The sequence below is a fragment of the Sapajus apella genome, unplaced genomic scaffold (genome assembly GCF_009761245.1).
Source record: "Sapajus apella isolate SASKATOON/1434 unplaced genomic scaffold, GSC_monkey_1.0 scaffold49, whole genome shotgun sequence".
Taxonomy (NCBI): domain Eukaryota; kingdom Metazoa; phylum Chordata; class Mammalia; order Primates; family Cebidae; genus Sapajus; species Sapajus apella.
The window spans coordinates 13,619,468-13,640,370 of NW_022436989.1; the positions used below are offsets into that span (position 1 = coordinate 13,619,468).

The 20,903-nt window shown below is 39.4% G+C and overlaps 1 pseudogene; it reads left to right on the forward strand.

The window, feature by feature from the left end:
• The first annotated feature begins 9,887 nt into the window (after nucleotides 1–9,887).
• LOC116526179 lies at nucleotides 9,888–11,665 on the forward strand (annotated as a pseudogene).
• Nucleotides 11,666–20,903: the final 9,238 nt, after the last annotated feature.

Genomic DNA, 20,903 nt, shown 5'->3' on the forward strand with positions numbered 1-20,903 from the left:
TTTCTATACAATTAACATTGTTACACCTTTTTGATTGACTCTTTTACAATTATGAAATTTTAAATATCTGGTAATGCTCTTTTTCTTAAAGACGACTTTTTGTTCAATTGTTAATATCCCAGATTTCTTTTGCTTGGTGTTTGTGTGGTATATTTTTTTCCCACATTTTATTTTCAGTCTGCCTGTGCCTTTATATTTGAAGTGTATTCCTTATAGACAGTACATATTTGTAACTTACATTATTATTCAAAAAATTCAAAAATTTGTATCCAACAAATCCTCCTTTTAGTTTGAGTACTCATTCCATTTACATTTAATATAATTATTCGTATGCTGGGTTTCGGTTTACCATCTTCTTTTTGTTTTCTACTTTCCCCTCTGCTTTTTGTCATGGTTTCTTGGGGGATAATCAAGTACTTTTTAATATTTTATCTATAACTTTGTATTTTTATTAATTGCTCTAGTGATTGCAATTTTTAGCTGTAATTTATTACAGTGCAAGTTGAAATAATATTAAACTACCTTTCATATAAGAACATCACATTATATAGAACATGTAGAATCCTTTTCTGCTATTGTTTTCATATTTTTACTTCTAATTATTCTACATTATTAATATTTTTGCTTTTAATAACCAATTTGCTTTTAAATAAATTAAGTAAAGAAAACATATTTCATATTTGTTCACAAATAATTTACCATATCAGTGATTCATTCTTCTTTTGGATCTGTTTTTTGGTATGAGTTCCCAACTGACATCCTTTTCTTTTAGCTTGAAATACTTCCTCCAGCATTTGCTTCAAGGTGAAAGAATTCTCTCAGCTTCTTTTTACTGAGAATTCTATCATGAATTTTTAGTTTACCTTCATTTTTGCAAAATATTCTCACTGGTATTCTAGGTTGGCTGATTTTTACTTTCAGCACTCTAAAAATGTCATTTAGTGCTGTTGTTTTCTCTCATCTATTGTTTCTGACGAGAATGTGGCTGTTATTCTTATTCTTGCCTTTGATTCCCCTGTGTGCAATGGACTATGTTTTTCTGAATCCTCTTGATACTTTTTACATGATTTCTCTGTCTCTCTGCATCAATTTGGCCCAATGTCAGCCTTCTGTAGCCCATACACATAATTTTGAAAATGTAAATTACATCTTCCTCAGCTTGGAAAAATAAAATTTGGGGGATTGCTTTTTCCTCCTTGTTGCTTTTATGTGACTTACAAGAGGAGAAGGGGGAAAAGACTGACTTAGACAACCATTTCATTATTAACTATACCTAGTTGAAGGCATCTGAAAATATTATTTATAATTCCTTTATTTGCTTTTCATATTGATACTTTGTGTTAGGGTGGGGCGAGTCATTTACTTGACTTGTGCCTCAGTCTTCTCATTATCATTAGAATGATCATCACCTAGATAAGTTTTAGTGGAGCTGAGTGTCTGAAAATATTTAAAGTGATTTTTGTCTATGTGAATAAAAATTTTATACAGACTTTTTTAAGTTAATGAAATTTTGGTCTGCCTGTAGATGGAGTTACTTATTCTATATTCTAGCCTAAAAACCACAAATAGGAAAAAATGTGAATGAACATATGGGATAACTGAATCCCTGTGACCGTCATTTCTTCAGGCCTCAGGCAGAGAGGTGTTGTACATTCTTTCTTGGGTTAGTTCTTAGTCCCTTGTCCACACATGCTCACTGTAAAGGTAAAACATGAATATAATAGATAGCTACTATATTTAAAATTGGGCTTTTACTGAATAGACCTTTCATGGCAACTTATCACTTATAAAAGTATATAAACAAATAAAACTTTACAATGCTGTTTTCATAAAATATTTTCCACTGTATGGATTTTCTGTCATATCTGTGATTGCTGACCATAAGAAAGGAGAAATATTGTGTGCATCATAGAGAAGTTTTATCCTTAAAGAGCAAAATGAATGTATTTATAAAGACTGAATCAGGCATTCAGCATTACAGTACACATACATATAGTCAGAGTACTTGATAAAGAATTATTAATTAAGTGTTCTTATACTTTTTGTATAGAATGGCTATATTCCTTATGGGTTATCAGTCCTTCAAAGCTTTTAGTGTTGACACATTTTTGGTATTTTCTCACAAGACTTTCATATATGTATTAAATGTTTTTTATTCGATGTTTTTATACTGTATTATTGTGATACATTTTTGCTCCTTCATTTTTTTCTTTTTCTTTATACTTTAAATTCTGGGATATATGTGAAGAACACACAGGTTTGTTACACGTCCCGTAGTGGTTTGCTGCACCCATCAACCTGTCATCTACATTATGTATTTTTCCTTATGCTATCCCTCCTCTAGCCCCCAGGCCCAGTGTGTGATGTTCCCTCACTGTGTCCATGTGTTCTCATTGTTCAACTCCCACTTATGAGTGAGAATATGCAGTGTTTGATTTTCTGTTCTGGTGTTAGTTTGCTGAGAATGATGGTTTCCAGCTTCATCCATGTCCCTGCAAAGGACATGAACTCATCCTTTTTATGGCTGCATAGTATTCCATCGTGTACATGTGCCACATTTTCCTTATACAATCTATCATTGATGGGCATTTGGGTTGGTTCCAAGTCTTTGCTATTGTGAACAGTGCTGCAATAAACATGTGTGCATGTGTTTTTATAGTAGAATGATTTATAGTCTTCTGGGTATATACCCAGTAATGGGATTGCTCGGTCAAATGATATTTCTGGTTCTAGATCCTTAAGGAATCTCCACACTGTCTTCCACAATAGTTGAACTAATGTACACTCCCATCAACAGTGTAAAAGCTTTCCTATTTGTCCACAGCCTCTCCAGCATCTGTTGTTTCCTGACTTTTTAATGATCATCATTCTAATTGGCATAAGATAGTATCTCATTGTGGCTTTGATTCGCATTTCTCTAATGACCAGTGACGATGAGCTTTTTTTCATGTTTGTTTGCCACATAAATGTTTCTTTTGAGAATTATCTGTTCATATCCCTCACTCACTTTTTGATGGGGTTGTTTCTTTTTTGCTTGTAAATTTGTTTAAGTCTTTGTAGATTCTGGGTATTAGTCCTTTGTCAGACAGATAGATTGCAAAAAAAATGTTCTCCCATTCTGTAGGTTGCCTGTTCACACTGATGATAGTTTTTTTTTACTGTGCAGAAGTTCTTTAGTTTAATTAGATCCCATTTGTCAATTGTGGCTTTTGTTGCCACTGCTTTTGGTGTTGTAGTCATGAAGTCTTTGCCCATGCCTATGTCCTGAATGGTATTGCCTAGATTTTATTGGAGGGTGTTTATGGTTTTAGGTTTTATATTTAAATCTTTAATCCATCTTTAGTTAATTTTTGTATAAGGTGTAAGGAAGGAGCCTTACAGTTTTCAGTTTTCTGCATATGGCTAGCCAGTTTTCCCATATAATTTATTAAATAGGGAATCATTTCCCCATTGCTTGTTTTTGTCGGATTTGTCAAAGATCAGATGGTTATATATGTTCAGTGTTATTTTTGAGGCCTCTGTTCAATTCCATTGGTCTACATAGCTGTTTCGGTACCAGTATCTTGCTGTTTTTGTTACTGTAGACTTGTAGTATAGTTTTACGTCAGGTAGTGTGATACCTCCAGCTTTGTTCTTTTTGCTTAGGATTGTCTTGGCTATATGGGCTCTTTTTTGCTTCCATATGAAATTTAAAGTAGTTTTTTATGATTCTGTGAAAAAAGTCAATGGTAGCTTGATGGGGATAGCATTGAATCTATAAATTACTTTCGGTGGTATGGCCATTTTCATGATATTGATTCTTCCTAGTCATGAGCATGGAATGTTTTTCCATTTGTTTGTGTCCTCTCTTATTTCCTTGAGCAGAGGTTTGTAGTTCTCCTTGAACAGGTCCTTCACATCCCTTGTAAGTTGTATTCCTAGGTATTTTATTCTCTTTGTAGCAATTGTGAATGGGAGTTCACCTATGATTTGGCTCTCTGTTTGTCTATTATTGGTGTATAGGAATGCTTGTGATTTTTGCACATTGATTTTGTATCCTGAGACTGCTGAAGTTACTTATCAGCTTAAGGAGATTTGGAGCTGACACGATGGAATTTTCTAAATACACAATTATGTTATCTGCAAACAGAGACAATTTGACTTCCTCTGTTCCAATTTGAATGCCCTTTATTTCTTTCTCTTGCCTGATTTCCTGGGCCAGAACTTCCAATACTATGTTGAATAGGAGTGGCGAGAGAGGTTATCCTTGTCTTGTGCCAATTTTCAAAGGGAATGCTTCCAGCTTTTGCACATTTAGTATGATATTGGCAGTGGGTCTGTCATAAATAGCTCTTGTTGAGATACATTGTCGTAAATAGCTCTTGTTATTTTAAGATACGTTGTCATACATAGCTCTTGTTATTTTGAGATAATTTATTGAGAGTTTTTAGCATTAAGGGGTGTTGAATTTTATTGAAGGACTTTTCTGCTTCTATTGAGATAATAATGTGGTTTCTGTCATTGATTCTGTTTATATGATGAATTATGTTTACTGATTTGCATATGTTGAACCAGCCTTGTATCCCAGGAATTAAGCTGACTTTATCGTGGTGGGTAAGCTTTTTGATGTGCTACTGTGCCAGTATTTTATTGAGGCTTTTTGCATCAATGCTCATCAGGGATATTGGCCCGAAATTTTCTTTTTTTGTTATGTCTCTTCCAGGTTTTGGTATTGGGATGATGCTGGCCTCATAAAATGAGTTAGGGAAGATTCCCTCTTTTTCTATTGTTTGGAATAGTTTCAGAAAGAACAGTACCAGCTTCTCTTTGTACCTCTACGAATCCACCTCATCCCGGGCTTTTTTGATTGGTAAGCTATTAATTACTGCCTCAATTTTAGAACTTGTTATTGGTCTAGTCATAGATTTGACTTCTGTCTGGTTTAATCTTGGGAGGGTGTATGTGTCCAGGAATTTATCCATTTCTTCTAGATTTTCTAGTTTGTGTAGAGGTGTTTATAGAATTACCTAATGATAGTTTGTATTTCTGTGGGATCAGTGATGATATCCCCTTTATCATTTTTATTGTGTCGATTGGATTCTTCTCTCTTTTCTTCTTTATTAGTCTGACTAGCAGTCTATTTATTTTGTTCATCTTTTCAAAAAAACCACCTCTTGGATTCAATGATTTTTTTTGAAGGGGTTTTTTTTGTGTGTGTGTGTCTCCATCTCCTTCAGCTCTGCTCTGATCTTAGTTATTGCTTGTCTTCTGCTAGCTTTTGAATATGTTTGCTCTTGCTTCTCTAGTTGTTTTAATTGTGATGTTAGAGTGTCGATTTTAGATCTTTCCTGCTCTCTCCTGTGGGCATTTAGTGCTATAAATTTCTCTCTAAACACTGTTTTAGCTGTGTCTCAGAGATTCTGGTACATTATGTCTTTGTTCTCCCTTGGTTTCAAATAACTTATTTATTTCTGTCTTAATTTTGTCATTTATCTAGCAGTCATTCAGGAGCAGTTTGCTCAGTTTCCATGTAGTTGTGCAATTTTGAGTGAGTTTCTTAATCCTGAGTTGTAATTTGAGAGACTGTTATGATTTTCATTGTTTTGCATTTGCTGAGGAGTGTTTTACTTCCAATTATGTGGTATTCTGTTGATTTGGGGTGGAGAGTTCTGTAGATGTCTATTAGGTCTGCTGCTCCAGAGCTGAGTTCAAGTCCTGAATATCCTTGGTAATTTTCTGTCTTGTTGATCTGTCTAATATTGACAGTGGGGTGTTAAAGTCTCCCACTATTGTGCGGGAGTGTAAGTCTCTTTGTATGTCTCTAAGCACTTGCTTTATGAATCTGGGTACTTCTCTATTGGATGCATATGTATTTAGGATAGTCAGCTCTTTTTGTTGCATTGATCCCTTTATTATTCTGAAATGGCCTTATTTGTCTCTTTTGATCTTTGTTGGTTTAAAGTCTGTTTTATCAGAGACTACGACTGCAACTCATGCTTTTTTTTCTTTCCATTTGTTTGGTAAATATTCCTCTATCCCGTTATTTTGAGCCTATGTGTGTCTTTGCACATGAAATGGGTTTTCTGAATACAGCACAACAATGAGTCTTGATTCTTTATCCAATTTTTTGACTCTTTATCCAGTTTTTTAATTGGGGCATTTAGCCCATTTACATTTAAGGTTAATATTGTTATGTGTGAATCTGATCCTGTCATTATAATGCTAGCTGGTTAATTTGCCTGTTCATTGAAACAGTTTCTTCATACTATTGATAGTCTTTACAATTTGGTATGTTTTTTCAGTGGCTAGTACCAGTTTTTCCTTTCCATATTTAGTGCTTCCTTCAGGATTTCTTGTAATGCAGGCCTAGTGGTGACAAAATCTCTCAGCATTTGCCTGTCTGTAAAGAATTTTATTTCTCTTTCACTTATGAAGCTAGTTTGGCTGGATATGAAATTCTGGGTTGAAAATTATTTTAAGAATGTCAAATACTGGCCCCCACTCTCTTCTGGCTTGAAGGGTTTCTGCCAACAGATCCACTGTTAGTCTGATGGGCTTCCTTTTGTGGGTAACCCGACCTTTCTCTCTGGCTGTCCTTAACATTTTTCCTTGGTGAATCTGACAATTATGTGTCTTAGGGTTGCTTTTCTTGAGGAGTATGTTTGTGGTGTTCTCTGTATTTCCTGAATTTGAATGTTGGCCTGTCTTGCTAGTTTGGGAAAATTCTCCTGGATAATAACCTGAAGTGTGTTTTCCAACTTGGTTCCAATCTCCCCGTCACCTTCAGGTATACCAATCAAATGTAGGTTGAGTCTTTTCACATAGCCCCCTATTTCTCAGAGGCTTTGTTTCTTTTCATTCTTTTTTCTCTAATATTATATTCACACTTTATCTCATTAAGTTGATTTTCAGCCTCTGATATCCTTTCTTCTGCTTGATTGATTCAGCTGTTGATAATGTGTATACTTCATGAAGTTCTTGTGCTGTGTTTTTTAGCTCCATCAGGCCATTTATGTTCTTCTCTAAACTGGTTATTCTAGTTAGAAGTTCCTCTAACCTTTTTTCAAGGTTCTTAGTTTCCTTGAATTGAATTAGAACATGCTCCTTTAGCTCAGGGGAGTTTGTTATTACCCACCTTCCAGAGCCTACTTCTGGGTCAATTCATCAAACTCATTCTCCATGCAGTTTTGTTCTCTTGCTGTTGAAGAGTTGTGATCCTTTGGAGGAAAAGAGGCATTCTGGTTTTTGGAATTTTCAGCCTTTTTGCACTGGTTTTTCCTCATCTTCGTGGATTTATCTACCTTTGGTCTCTGGTGTTGGCGACCTTCAGGTGGAGTTTCTGTGTGGACATTATTTTTGTTAATGTTGATGCTATTCCTTTCTGCTTGTTAGTTTTCCTTCTAACAGGCAGGCCTTTCTTCAGGTCTACTAGATTTTGCTGGAGGTCCACTCCAGACACTGTTTGCCTGGATATCACCAGCAGAGGCTACAGAACAGCAAAGATTGCTGCCTGTTCCTTCCTCTGGAAGCTTTGTCCCAGAGGGGCACCTGCCAGATGCCAGCCAGAGCTCTCCTGTAGGAGGTGTCTGTCGACCTCTACTGAGAGGTGTCTCCCAGTCAAGAAGCATGGGGGTCATGGACCCATTTGAGGAGGCAGTCTATCTCTTAGCAGAGCTTGAGTGCTGTGCTAGGCGGTCCACTGCTCTCTTCAGAGCTGGTAAGCAGGAACATTTAAGTCTACTGAAGCTGTGCCCACAGCTGGCCACTCCACCAGGTGCTCTGACCCTGGGAAATTGGAGTTTTATCTATAAGTCTTTGACTGGGCTGCTAACTTTCTTTCATAGAAGCACTGCCCAGAGAGGAGGAATCTAGAAAGGTAGTCTAGCTACAGTGGCTTTGCTGAGCTGTGGTGGGCTCTGCCCAGTTAGAACTTCCTGGCAGCTTTGTTTACACTGTGAGGGGAAAACTGCCTACTCAAGCCACAGTAATCGGGGCTGCCCTACCCCAACAAGCTCAAGCATCCCAGGTTGACTTCAGACTGCTATTCTGGCAGCGAGAATTTCAAGCCAGTGGGTCTTAGCTTGCTGGGCTCTGTGGGGGTGAGATCCACTGAGCTAAATCTCTTGGCTCCCTGGCTTCAGCCCCTTTCCCAGAGAAGCGAACAGTTCTGTCTCACTGGCATTCCAGGTATACTGGGTATGAACAAAATCTCCTGCAGCTAGCTCAATGTCTGCCCAAACAGCCACCCAGTTTTGTGCTTGAAATCCAGGGCCCTGGTGGCATAGGCACCCAAGGGACTCTCCTGGTCTGCAGGTTGCAAAGACCATGGGAAAAGCATACTGTCTGGGCCAAAGTGCACCATTCCTCACAGCACAGTCCCTCACAGCTTCCCTTGGCTAGTGGAGGGAGTTCCCCTACCCCTTGTGCTTCCCAGATGAGGCAACGCCTCACCCTGCTTTGGCTCTCCCTCTGTGAGCTGCACCCATTGTCTAACCAGTCCCAATGAGATGAGTCAGGTACCTCAGTTGGGAAGGCAGAAATCACCCAACTTCTGGGTTAATCTCGCTGGGAGCTGCAGACCAGAGCTGTTCGTATTTGGCCATCTTGCCAGTCACCACAGTTTATATAAAAAATCAGTTCAATTTCCATATACTAGTTAGAAACCATTTGAAATAAAAATTAAGAAAATAATTCCATTTCCATTAAGAAAAATATAATATTTAAAATACATGTAATCATGATGCTGGAAAAATTGTACATCAAAAACTATTTTTAAAATTGATGAAATTAAAGAAGATACAAATAAATGGTAAGACATACTGTACTTATGGATTAAAAGACTTATGCTTGTTAAGATGTCCACAGTACCAAAAGCGATTTATAGACTTAATGTATTCCTAACAAAAACCCAGTGGCATTTTTCTACAGGAATAGAATTCTAAAATTTATATTGAATCACAAAGGACCCCAAATAGCCAAAACAGTCTTCAGAAATAAGAGCAAAGCCTGGAGGCATCAGGCTTTCTATAATAATTAAAATAAATTGGTAATTGACATATAAATCAATGTAACATAATAGAGAGCCCAGAAACTTACCTTGTAAACTTATCTTGACAAGGATGCCAAGGATATACAATGGGGAAAGGACATTCTCGTCAACAAATGGTGTTGGACAACTGGATAGCCACGCGCAAAAGAATGAAATTTAAACTTTATACATAAAACTCAAAATAGATTAAAGACTTAAATAAAAGACCTGAAACTAAAACTTCTAGTAGAAAACATAAAGGAAAGCTTATGACATTGGTGTTGGCAATGACTTCTTATACATGACACCAAAAGCACTGGCAATGAAAGCAAAAATAGACATTTAGGACGAGATCAAACTAAAAAGGTTCTCCATAGCAAAATAAACAACTGACAGAGTGAAAATGCAAACTACAGAATGGGAGAAAATATTTGCAGACCATATATCTGATAAACAGTTAATATTCAAAATATATAAGGGGTTCCTTCGACTCAATAACAAAAGAACAAATTACCCAGTTAAAAAATGGACAAGATCCCAAGATGGCGGCTGCAGCGCCCGGAAGGCCTGGGCTGCGGCGACCCGGAAGGCTTTGGCTGCGGCGACCCGGAAGGCTTCGGCTGCGTCCCGGCTGCTAAGGCGGGCCCCACTTGATTGGCGCGGACAGCTCGGACCTAATGTTGGAGGACCGGCTGCAGCGCCTCTGCGCCAACCCGGCCTGGGCCAGCAGGCGGCGATGGCGCCACAGGATGCTATTGCTGGGCCCCGCCTCTCCCTCCTCAACATAGGACCCGCCGCCCCTGGCTCCTGGGCCACGGCGGTGAGGGAGCTCTGTGTGCCTGCTGCGGGATTCAGGTGTAGGCAAATCGAGTGTTGTGTGGCGGTTTGTGGAAGACAGTTTTGATCCAAACATCAACCCAACGATAGGGGCATCTTTTTTTTTTTTTTTTTTTTTTTTGAGAGGGAGCTTCGCTCTTGTTACCCAGGCTGGAGTGCAATGGCGCGATCTCGGCTCACCGCAACCTCCGCCTCCTGGGTTCAGGCAATTCTCCTGCCTCAGCCTCCTGAGTCGCTGGGATTACAGGCACGCACCACCATGCCCAGCTGATTTTTTTGTATTTTTAGTAGAGACGGGGTTTCACCATGTTGACCAGGATGGTCTCGATCTCTTGACCTCGTGATCCACCCGCCTCGGCCTCTCACAGTGCTGGGATTACAGGCTTGAGCCACTGTGCCCGGCCAGGGGCATCTTTTATGACCAAGACTGTGCAGTACCAAAATGAGCTACATAAATTCCTAATCTGGAATACAGCTGGACAAGAACGATTTCGTGCCTTAGCACCAATGTACTATCGAGGGTCGGCCACAGCTATAATCGTTTATGACATCACAAAAGAGGAGACATTTTCAGCATTTAAGAACTGGGCTTCGACAGCATGGCCCACCTGATATTGCAGTTGCCATTGCAGGAAATAAGTGTGATCTTATTGATGCAAGAGAGGTCATGGAGAGAGATGCAAAGGACTATTCCCACCCTATTCATGCAATTTTTGCAGAGACCAGCGCAAAAAACGCGATAAACATAAATGAACTCTTTATAGAAATTAGTCGAAGGATTCCATCCACTGACGCCAACCCGCCATCTGGCGGTAAGGGTTTCAAACTCCAAAGGCAGCCTTCAGAGCCAAAGCGGAGCTGCTGCTGACCGAACCTCAGCCCCTCAGAGTTGATGATGAAGCAGGTGGTCCTGAAAGTTAACAGGAGGACTGCGGTACTGCCACCAGTTTCCACCTAGCTGGTCTTGAGTCTTTTCCATGTAAAAAGGATTCATAGAAATTGACCAGTCTCTTCTCCAAACACTGCAGCAAAGATATTTCAGTCTGTGGACACCTATTATGTAAAGAATCTCTAGTGTACAAAGGGACTGCATCATTTGCTTTTGACCTTGCTGAAAAGGAACATATAATTGTATGGATGGTAAGATTAAATTGTTGAGTAGTTTTGTCATCAAGATTTTATGTAACATTTGTAAAGGGGAAATTAGCACTTTTGTGGCTCTTAAGGAAAAAAACCTTGTGTAGATTATAATTTCCTCGGCTTCTGTTACCACTGTTAGAGGGAGTTGTATCATTTAAAATACAGTAGGATAGTCTAAGTGGGGAGAGGACGATTATGATCTGAAGCTAAAATGGTTTATTTATAGGACTGATGGAAATGACTTCATCTCTGCCATCTCTAAAGCACTTTTCATTGAATATGTTAGCCTAGGGTACATATAGTAAATTAACAATGATAGCAGCAGATCTGTAGCCCACCCTGGGTTTGCTCCTGACCTCGTCATGTGTGTGCCACCAAACATGTTATTGGCATCTTTTAAAAATAAGCTCTCATGATCAAGATGGTGATGGTAGAGAAGCTGCCTGGAATAAATTGAATTTCATGTGTTCTAACTGACTAGCAATTGTTTAAAAAGGAAGAAGAGAGAAAGTAAAGAAGTTGGTGTAAATGCCATCAATTTTTTTTAAACCCAAGTATTTTGGTGGAAAAAAAACAAGTATCTGTTGCTTTGCATATGTAAAGTTGTAGTCTATATTTATGAGGCCATTGCTTAAAGATTATAAGTTATGTAAATACATTAATAAATTCTAAGTTTCATTTAAAAAAATAAAAAATGGGCAAAATACTTAAATAGACATTTCTTCAAAGAACAGAAATGACCAAGAGGTGGATGAAAAGATGCTCAGCCAGGCACAGTGGCTCATGCTTGTAATCCCAGCACTCTGGGAGTCTGAGGTAGTAGAATTGTGTGAGCCCAGGAGTTTGAGACCAGCCTGGGCAACATAGCAAGATCCCAGGTCTACAAATTTTTGTTTAATTATCCTGGTGTAGTCATACATACCTGTAGTCTCAGTTACGTGGGAGGCTGAGGCAGGAGGATCGCTTGAGCCCAAGAGATTGTAGCTGTAGTGGGCATGTTTGCACCACTGCAGTCAACCTGGGTGATAAAGCAAGACTCTGTCTCAAAACAAACAAACACACAATCCAGGAAACAAATGAACAGAAAAGGTGCTCAATATCATTAACATTCAAGGGAATGCAAATCAAAACTACAATGAGATGTAACCTCACACCTGTCAGGACGGCTGTTGCCAAAAAAAAAAAAAAAAAAAAAAAAGTTACGAGTTGATCAGGATGTGAAGAAATTGAAAGCTTTTTGTGCTGCCGGTGGGAATGTAAAATTGTGCATCCCCTATGGAAAACAATATGGAAGTTTCTCAAAAAATTAAAAATAGCAACACCACATGATCACTCTTACTTTTGTGTATTCATCCAAAAGAACTGAAAGGAGGAACTTGAGATATTTGCACTCGCATGTTCATTACAGCATTATTCACAGTAATCAAGATGTAGAAACAACCTAAATCTTCATCAATGGATGAATGGATGAAGAAAATGTGTATATTCATCCTTTTAAACCACCAGATCTCACGATCACTCGCTCCCTGTCACAAGAACAGCACCAAAGGGGAAATCCATCCCCATGTGCCAATCACCTCCCACCAGGCCTCACCTCCAACACTGAAGATTACGATTTGACTTTATATTTGGGTGCGGACAGAGACTCAAACCATATTAATGTGGTATATACATATAATGGAATATCTTTCAGCCTTAAAAAATGAAGGAAATCCTGCCATCTGTGACAACATAAATAAACCTCGAGGCATTGCGACAACATGAATAAACCTTGGGACCTTATGCTAAGGGAAATAAGCATGATAGCAGTATGTATGAGACACATAAAGTAGACAAAAAAAAGGATGGTTTCTGAGGCAGGGAGGATGAAGAAATGGACAGCTGCTATTCAATGGGTGTAACATTTCAGCTATGCAAGATGACTAAGCTCTAGAGATATGCTGTACAACATTGAGTCAACAGTAATGTATTATACACCTAAAAATTTGCTAGGAGGGTAGCTTGCATGTTAAGCTTTCTTACAACAATAAAAAAAGAGTGTTATTCTTTCCCTATTTTTACAAATATTTTAGTGTGTCTATGAGAGAGGTTGCAAAGGGTTTACCAGTTAGATGCTGTTTTAAAGTGAAAGTTGTTTGCATTGACAGTTGATAGTACCTGTATTTTGGATGGTTTTCAAAATAGCATCATCATTATCATCATCATTTGCACTTTGTGTTCTCTAGTGCAACATGGTAGAAGAAATTAGTAGAATAAATGTAAAGCCTTATTCCATCAGGAAATTCAGTATCACTAAAAATATCCACAACTACACAACAGGGTGACTATAGCAAATAACAATGTGGCATGTATTTCAAGAGAAGATTTTGAATGTCACCACCACCAGGAAAGGATAAATGTATAAAGTTATGAATATAGAAATGCTCTGATCATTATACCATGTGTACATGCATTGAAACATCACGTTGTACCCCATAAATATGTACAACTATCTCTATGATATGAACTAGACAGGAGTAATATGTTACTTCATTCATTTTACATGCTATAAAGGAATACCTGAGGTTGGGCAATTTATAAAGAAAAGAGGTTTATTTGGCTCACAGTTCTGCAGGCTGTATAAGAAGCATGGCATCAGCATCTGCCTAGCTTCTGGTGAGGGTGTCAGGAAGCTTTTACTCATGCAGAAGGCAAGGAGAGCCTACCTGTCTTAGCTGCACAAAGAGAAGCATCAAGAACCATCAGAAAGAAGGCAGCTCCTTTAAACCACAGGTGCCTTGGCAGAAGGACAATTCTTCAGAAACACACATGAGTATTATTTGTAAGAAAAGGAGGTAAACTCAGTTGCTGTGGTAGTAGACAGAAGGAATTAAAATAGTTTTGGTTGAAGAGGAAAGTTTCAGGCTGGTGCCCCTCTAAATTAACTACCTACCCATCCTATGTTTCCCTAAGTCATCTTTCTCTTCTGTTCTCCACCAAAAAAAAAAAAAAAAAACAAAAAAAAAACCAACTAAACCAAAAATGGCAACATTTGCATTTTCTGCATGCATACATCCTTACTCCCACTCTGCTCATTCTCGGCAAACTACCTCACCTCCTACTTCAAAGACAGTAGAAGGTATCAGAAAAATGTCCTTGAACGTCCTGCTAACAAACCCATAATCTTTTGTGCACCTTCCTCCATGTCTGTGACAGGGTAGAGGGCTCTCTGCCTCCACCAATACTGAATTCTATTATTCTGTCTCTCCTGGCTCACCATCTTGTCAAATAACAGGAAACATTAGGCCACAGGGTTTATTCTACGACAGTCATTTTCTATGCAAATATGGCTCTGTGTCTGATCTGCACTGAAGGAGCACAAGTTTTATAGGCAATTTTAGTTTCATTATGGGCCACTGGAATCTTACAAAATGTCTGGATTGATCATATGTTTTATAGGAATTATGTGAGTTATTTTGTACTATTTTATCTGGTTTTAAAAGAAACAGGGCTGGGCACAGTGGCTCATGCCTGTAATTCCAGCAATTTGGAAGGCTGTGGCAAGAAGATTGCCTGAGGTCAGGAGTTTGAGACCTGACTGGGCAACATAGCAAGATCCCATCTATAAAAAAAGTAAAATAAAATGAAAGTAAACAACTTGTTACTTCACTGACAGGCTATCTAGGAAGAGTAGATGATTGCATTTATGAGTATTTCACAAGCAAAGAAAACTTACATATTGCCTATTTGTATTTTTTTTTCAACTGCCTTCTATATTTTTAGTCAGCCGAGATTTTGGAAAAGTCATCTGAGTTAGAAGTAGAAGATGTTCGTGTCTTTCTCTTTCCTGCAGAAATTACCTATCAATATAAGCGACTCTTATCACAAAGGTCAGGATCGACCCTCAGCCTCTTTGTTTGGGGGCAATCACAGTTCCAAATCTTTTCCATCTCAATCTCCTAATATTCTGTCTCCTGGTTTCCTATTTCTGGCCTCTCCTTCTTTTCTGGATGCTTTTCTGCAGCCATAGCAGGTCCCTCTTCTTGTCCCTGAGACGGGTGTTTCTCAGGGCACAGTCTTGGGCTTTCTGCTCTTTTTCTTTACTGAATTTCACTGTACCTGGACAAAAGCACTCACTCTGAGGCTTCAGTGATCACTTCAGTGCTACTGACTCACAAATCAATAACGCCAGCACGATCTTTCTTCTGCACTCTGCTTCGATGTCTGATAAGTACCTCCAACTCACCATGTCCAGGATTGATTTTATCTGGTCTCCCCCATTCCCTGCATTCCTCTTTCCTTGGATGGCACCATAGTGGGCCAGCTGCAAACCTTCCCTCTCACTTGCCCACCCAAACGCCTCGCGCCCCGGCAACCATTTTTCATGTAGACATTTCATTTGGCACTAACTCTGTTTACCTGAATCTATCAGCAGAGCCTACTCCCCTGCTCAGATACAATTACCTCAGAGATAAGATAGTATTTTATCATTTAGTAGCCCTTTATAAATGATTCATGCACTGTAGACTGAAATTTTACAAAAAAAAATTTGGCTAATCCTTAAAGGCAGTGAAGAAGGGAATGGTGGTGATACTAGGAACATTCTCTTTGGTATTACCAAATTGCCAAGCTTTTTTCTTGTACTGTTTTCATGTTCCTTTCAGGAACACTAGACTCATTCCTGCTCTGTGCAGTTTCAGTGACAAATACTGGGGATGCAGAAACAAAATATGGTCCTTGTTCCAAAAAAGTAGCTTACAGAGTAAAGGAGGAGAGTGGTAGGAACACCGTCACCACTCACCAGGGCTGTCGGTCAACACTGAGGTACAGAAGCCGGGGGACCACAAGGCACCCCTCTGACCAGCAAGGTGTCACAAACTTCCCAGAGGCGTGGTGAAATCTAAGATGAGTTCTGAATTCAGTCATTTATTCTGTTCATTTTTTATTCAGTCATTTACTAAATAAATATTTACATTAATCGTCACAACAGCTCTTTAGCAATTGTGAATCTCTAGCACCAAGCAAATCTTTACTGTTATTTTTTAAAACCTCGGAATCCCAGAATTTGACGTAGAAAAGAGATGATATAGGCCAGATCAAATTAAGAAATTAAGAAGAAAAACAGCTTCCCCAGTATGCTATCTTACTTTCAGGGAGTCAGACTGTCAGGCCAACTTGTGCAGATGGAAAAGGAGAATAGGAGCTGCATTCAACATGCTCGTGGTCTGCTGATAGCTTTTCAATACTGCTGCCTGTCATTGCAAGTACACGAGTACTCGGTGCCCTCCTTCCGAATAAATTACAGAGCAATTACAGCCTAAGGGATAGGAGTTTCCCACTACCTTTCTGAGCACTGCTGTGGCTCAGAAGCTCGCTGAGCCACAGAGAGAACAGCTGCCCTCCCTAACCTACCACCAATTGCCTAGGGTGGAGTGAGTCAGCTAGGGCTTGATCCCAAGACTCAAGCCTCAACCCTGCTTTGATGACTGACACATGAACTGATGTAAGTGGATGAATAATCCAGTGCGAGCTTCCGTGCCTTCAGAAATTTTAGCCTTTCCTGGTAGGGCAAAGCTCTACCTTCTGCTTCTTGCAACACGAGAGACTGAACGGACAAACAGAAAACAGCCAGATCATGCCTGAAAGACAGAACTCTGACCCACAGCCTGCAGCAACCTGCCAAGGAAGCAAACACAGTCTGTACAGTAGCCAGCCAGGGAAGCCCGCCGGCTGTTAGACTTGTGGGAAGTCGGGCTGCTAGGTCTCGCAACAGTCCAGGAAACCAAACAATAACCCCTGTAACAATTGGCCCCAAAAAGCTATGACTAATTTTTTTTTTGCTTTAAAATAAATCCTTTTAAAAAATATTAATTTTTGATACACAATCGTATACTCGTGATATTTTGATACGTGCATACCATGTGTAATGATCAAATCAGGGTATTTAGGACATCCATTGGCTCAAACATTTATTATTTCTTTGTGTTAGGAACATTCCAAATCTTCTCTTCCAGCTATATTGAAATATACAATATATTTTTGTTAACTATAGTCACCATATTGTGCTATCAAACACTATAACTTATTCTTCCTATCTCACTATATTTCTGTATCCATTAATCAACCTCTCTTTTTTCCTGCCCCCACACGCATACATCTTTCCCAGCCTCTGGTATCTATCATTTTACTCTCTATCTCCATGAGATCAACATTTTTTAGCTTCTGCATGTGAGTGAGAACATGCAATATTTTTCTTTTTGTGCCTGACTTATTTCGCTTAACATAATGACCTCTGGTTCCATCCATGTTGCTACAAATGACAGAATATCTTTCTTTTTTATGACTGAATAGTATCCCATTGTGTATATATGCCACATTTAAAAAAATCCATTCATCTGTGGATGGACACTTAGGTTGATTCCATATCTGTGCCATTTCAAATAGTGCTGCAATAAACACAGAGGTTCAGGAATCCCTGTGAGATACTGATTTCCTTTTCTTCTATAATAAATATCCATAGTGGGATCGATGGATTGTATGGTATTTCTATTTTCAGTTTTTTGAGAAACCTCCATCTGTTTTTCACAATTGCTGCACTAATTTATATTCCTACCAACTGTGTATGTTTCCTTTGGGGCTAGGCACCGTGGCTCATTCCTTTAACCCCAGCACTTTTGGGAGGCCAAGTAGGGAGGATAACTTGAGGCCATGAGTTCAAGGTTACAGGGAGCTGTATATGACTGCACCACTGCACTCCAGCCTCAGCAAGATCCTGTCTCTTAAACAAAATATAAATATAAATAAAAACTTTAAAAAGAGTTCCGTTTCTCCACACCCATGCCGGCATTTGTTATCTGTGGGCTATTTGATAATAGTCATTCTGACTGTGGTGACATGATACCTCATTGTGGTTTTGATTTGCATTTCCCTGATGATTCATGATGTTGAGCATTTTCTCAAATACTTATTGACCATTTTAATATGATTGCTAATTGACAACCTCCCTAATCTGAGCTTCCACTTCTAACTTAGGACCAACCAGAGAATGCAGAATACACTCCCCCAACCAATCACACAGTTTGCCCGCTTCTAGCCAGCCACCTCCAGCTTCCCAGTCCCAGCAGCCTCCAATCAAGGCCCACCTGAAGCCTTCTACTGAAGGATTTTTCCACTGAAGATTTCCTAGTCCTCTGCCAGTTTTTCAGCCTCTTCCAAAACACAGGTGATGGTGACTGACTCCCTTGCTGTAGCAAGCTCTAAATAATAACAGTCTTTGCTTGTTCTCACTGGGTGGGTCTCCATTTATTTTCACACTGCCATTCACACCCATTGGCTTTGGCCAGCGGCTTTAATCTCTCACCTCCAGGCTGTGCCTCCTTAGTTATTTTATGAGCCTGCAGGTGAGAATGAACAGTAAAAATCTAAATTTATTTGAAAGGAATGAGGTAGGACAAGATGATTGATTTTGGATAATCTAAAAATGTGAGAAGATGAAAGTAGTTTTATCTTTGAAAAAAATTTTATTGTGAAGCACAGTAACAAAGACAGATGTAGAGATGGAGAGATATATTTTTCTCTGATATGAAGGATAAGGTGAAGGAGGGAAAGAGCACATTGAGGGGGAAGAGTTTTGCCTCCATTAGACAATAAGTGAATAAGAAGGTAGAAAGAAAAGGAAAGTTAGTAACCAACCATGCTTACCACAGCAGCAAAATTTCTCTTTGAAAATTGGCCACAGATCAGCTGATTTGTGTATACATTCACAGACTATCCTCCCCTCCTCCCTCACCGCCACCACAGATTCCATTTTAACATCCAGCAATATATCCTGTACTTTTCTTCTTCCTTATCCAGAGGAAATCCCATTATCCTTCATAATTGCATCTAAAATTATTACATGCAATGAAATATTAATATTATCAAACACATTATCAATATCTAGAATATTCTAGATATGGCAAATGAGACAAAGACTGACTGATATGGGATGGCACCCAAATCTCATATGGAATTATAATCCCCAGTGTCGGAAGTGAGACCAGGCTGGAGGTGATTCAATCATGCGGATGGTTTCTAATAATTTAGCACCACTCCCTCGTGCTGTCTTGTGATAGAGCTCTTACAAGATCTGGTTATTTGAAAGTGTGTACACTTCCCCCTTCTCTCTCGCTCTCTCTGCTTCTTGCTCTTGCCATGCTACCCCTTCCCCTTCTGCCATGATTGTAAGTTTCCCGAGGCCTCCCCAGCCATGCTTCCTGTGTAGCCTGCAGAACTGTGAACCAAGGAAGCTCTTGACTTTATAAATTACTCAGTTCCAAGTATTTCTTTATAGCAGTGGGAGAATTGACGAATACACTGACCAAAATAATCTAAATCAACACTCTATTCTTATACCCTTCGTAAAGTAGTAGTTGTATTCATAAGACACTAACGCCAAAATTTTAGGGAGAGCCAGAAGGAAACTTGGAAGAAGCTTGTTGTAATACTGAGTTTCGAAAGGGGCCATATGGTCTTTCTCAACTAACTCCCACCAAACCCTGCTCCCCTGCCCACCCCATCCCACCCACCTCAGCAATCTTCCACTCAGTTCCATCTCTCATTTACAATTCAAACAGCATTCTTTTAACAATTCTTGTATTGATATCCAGAAAATTAAGAATTCAGTGGTTATATCCTCGGGCATCTCTCTGAGGTGAGATAAATAGGAAATACGTTTCACATTGAAGTTCCTTTGACATTGGAGTGGAGCTAGCAAATGTTATCCAAAGTCCCTCCTCAAATGTCTTCATTTGTCCCTGTACCTGGTTAGTCTCATTCCCCTCATGTGACTCAGTTCTGGGAGCAGGTTAGAACACTAAGTGGGCAGCATGCAATCTCAGTTACTAATCAATTCACTTAATGATTATCTCCTGGTACCTGCTATATGTCAGTCATTCTGCAAGGTACAAAGATTTTAGATAAATAATTCTATGAGGAGATGCATCTATCCCTGAAATCTGCTTTCCACCTCTTTCTTTAAAAATGCCACCTTGTTTTCTTTGAAATACTGATCAGAACACACCTCCACGAAGCTCTCTCAAACAAATTCCAGTAGGCCCTTCTTCAAAGGATCTCTCCAGTATCTCCGCTGCACTCAAACTGACATATGGAACTCCTCATATTCTGACAAATTCTTACCTCCTAGTGACTAGGAGGTAAGTGACTGTACACATTATTTTCAACTCCTGTGTGGCGTTATTAATTCCGCTTCTCAAGTAACACTATTTATGATGCCTCCACCCTGTTAAAAGTAGAAAGGGAGGAGTTTTGGGGGAGTTCATCTCTCAACCAAAACACTTCATCACTTCCTTCATCTGTAGAAAAGGTGTGAAACAGAAAGCAAGCTGAGAGCCAAGAAGTGAAGCAGTACTTGGGCAGATTTCTTTCATGGGTGGAGGAAAAGTTGTTTCTCATCAGCTAAACGGAGAAAGAGAGTTTTAAGCAGTTCGCAGGGAAGAAAAGCTTGTGAGCGTTTTACCAGCCCTCATCTAGCCTTTCAAAGTGCAGTTGAAGTCAGTGTGATGGGAACAGAAGTGCTGACTGTTTGTAGTCTTGAATCCCTTCATAGGAAACCATTTCTTCATGCCTCACACGCTAGGTCTTGTTTTCCTAGGATAGGGCGAGAGGGGAAGATGCAGGCTTGGAGAAGATGAGAAAGGCTTAATTGACCTACATGAGCGAGGTAATCAAGACAGATACCTGGAGCAGTAACAACAACTACCATGACAACAACTCGAAGGGCAGGGAAAGACAGAGAAGGTTGGCCAAAGTAAAAGAGAGTAGAAAACGGTGACTTGGCTTGGGAATGTTTGAAGGCAGAGGGCAGGAGGAGTTGGGGACAGTCCCTATACAACATTTTGCAGGGAGAGAGACATCTTAACAGGCTTTCCAGAAGTGTCTC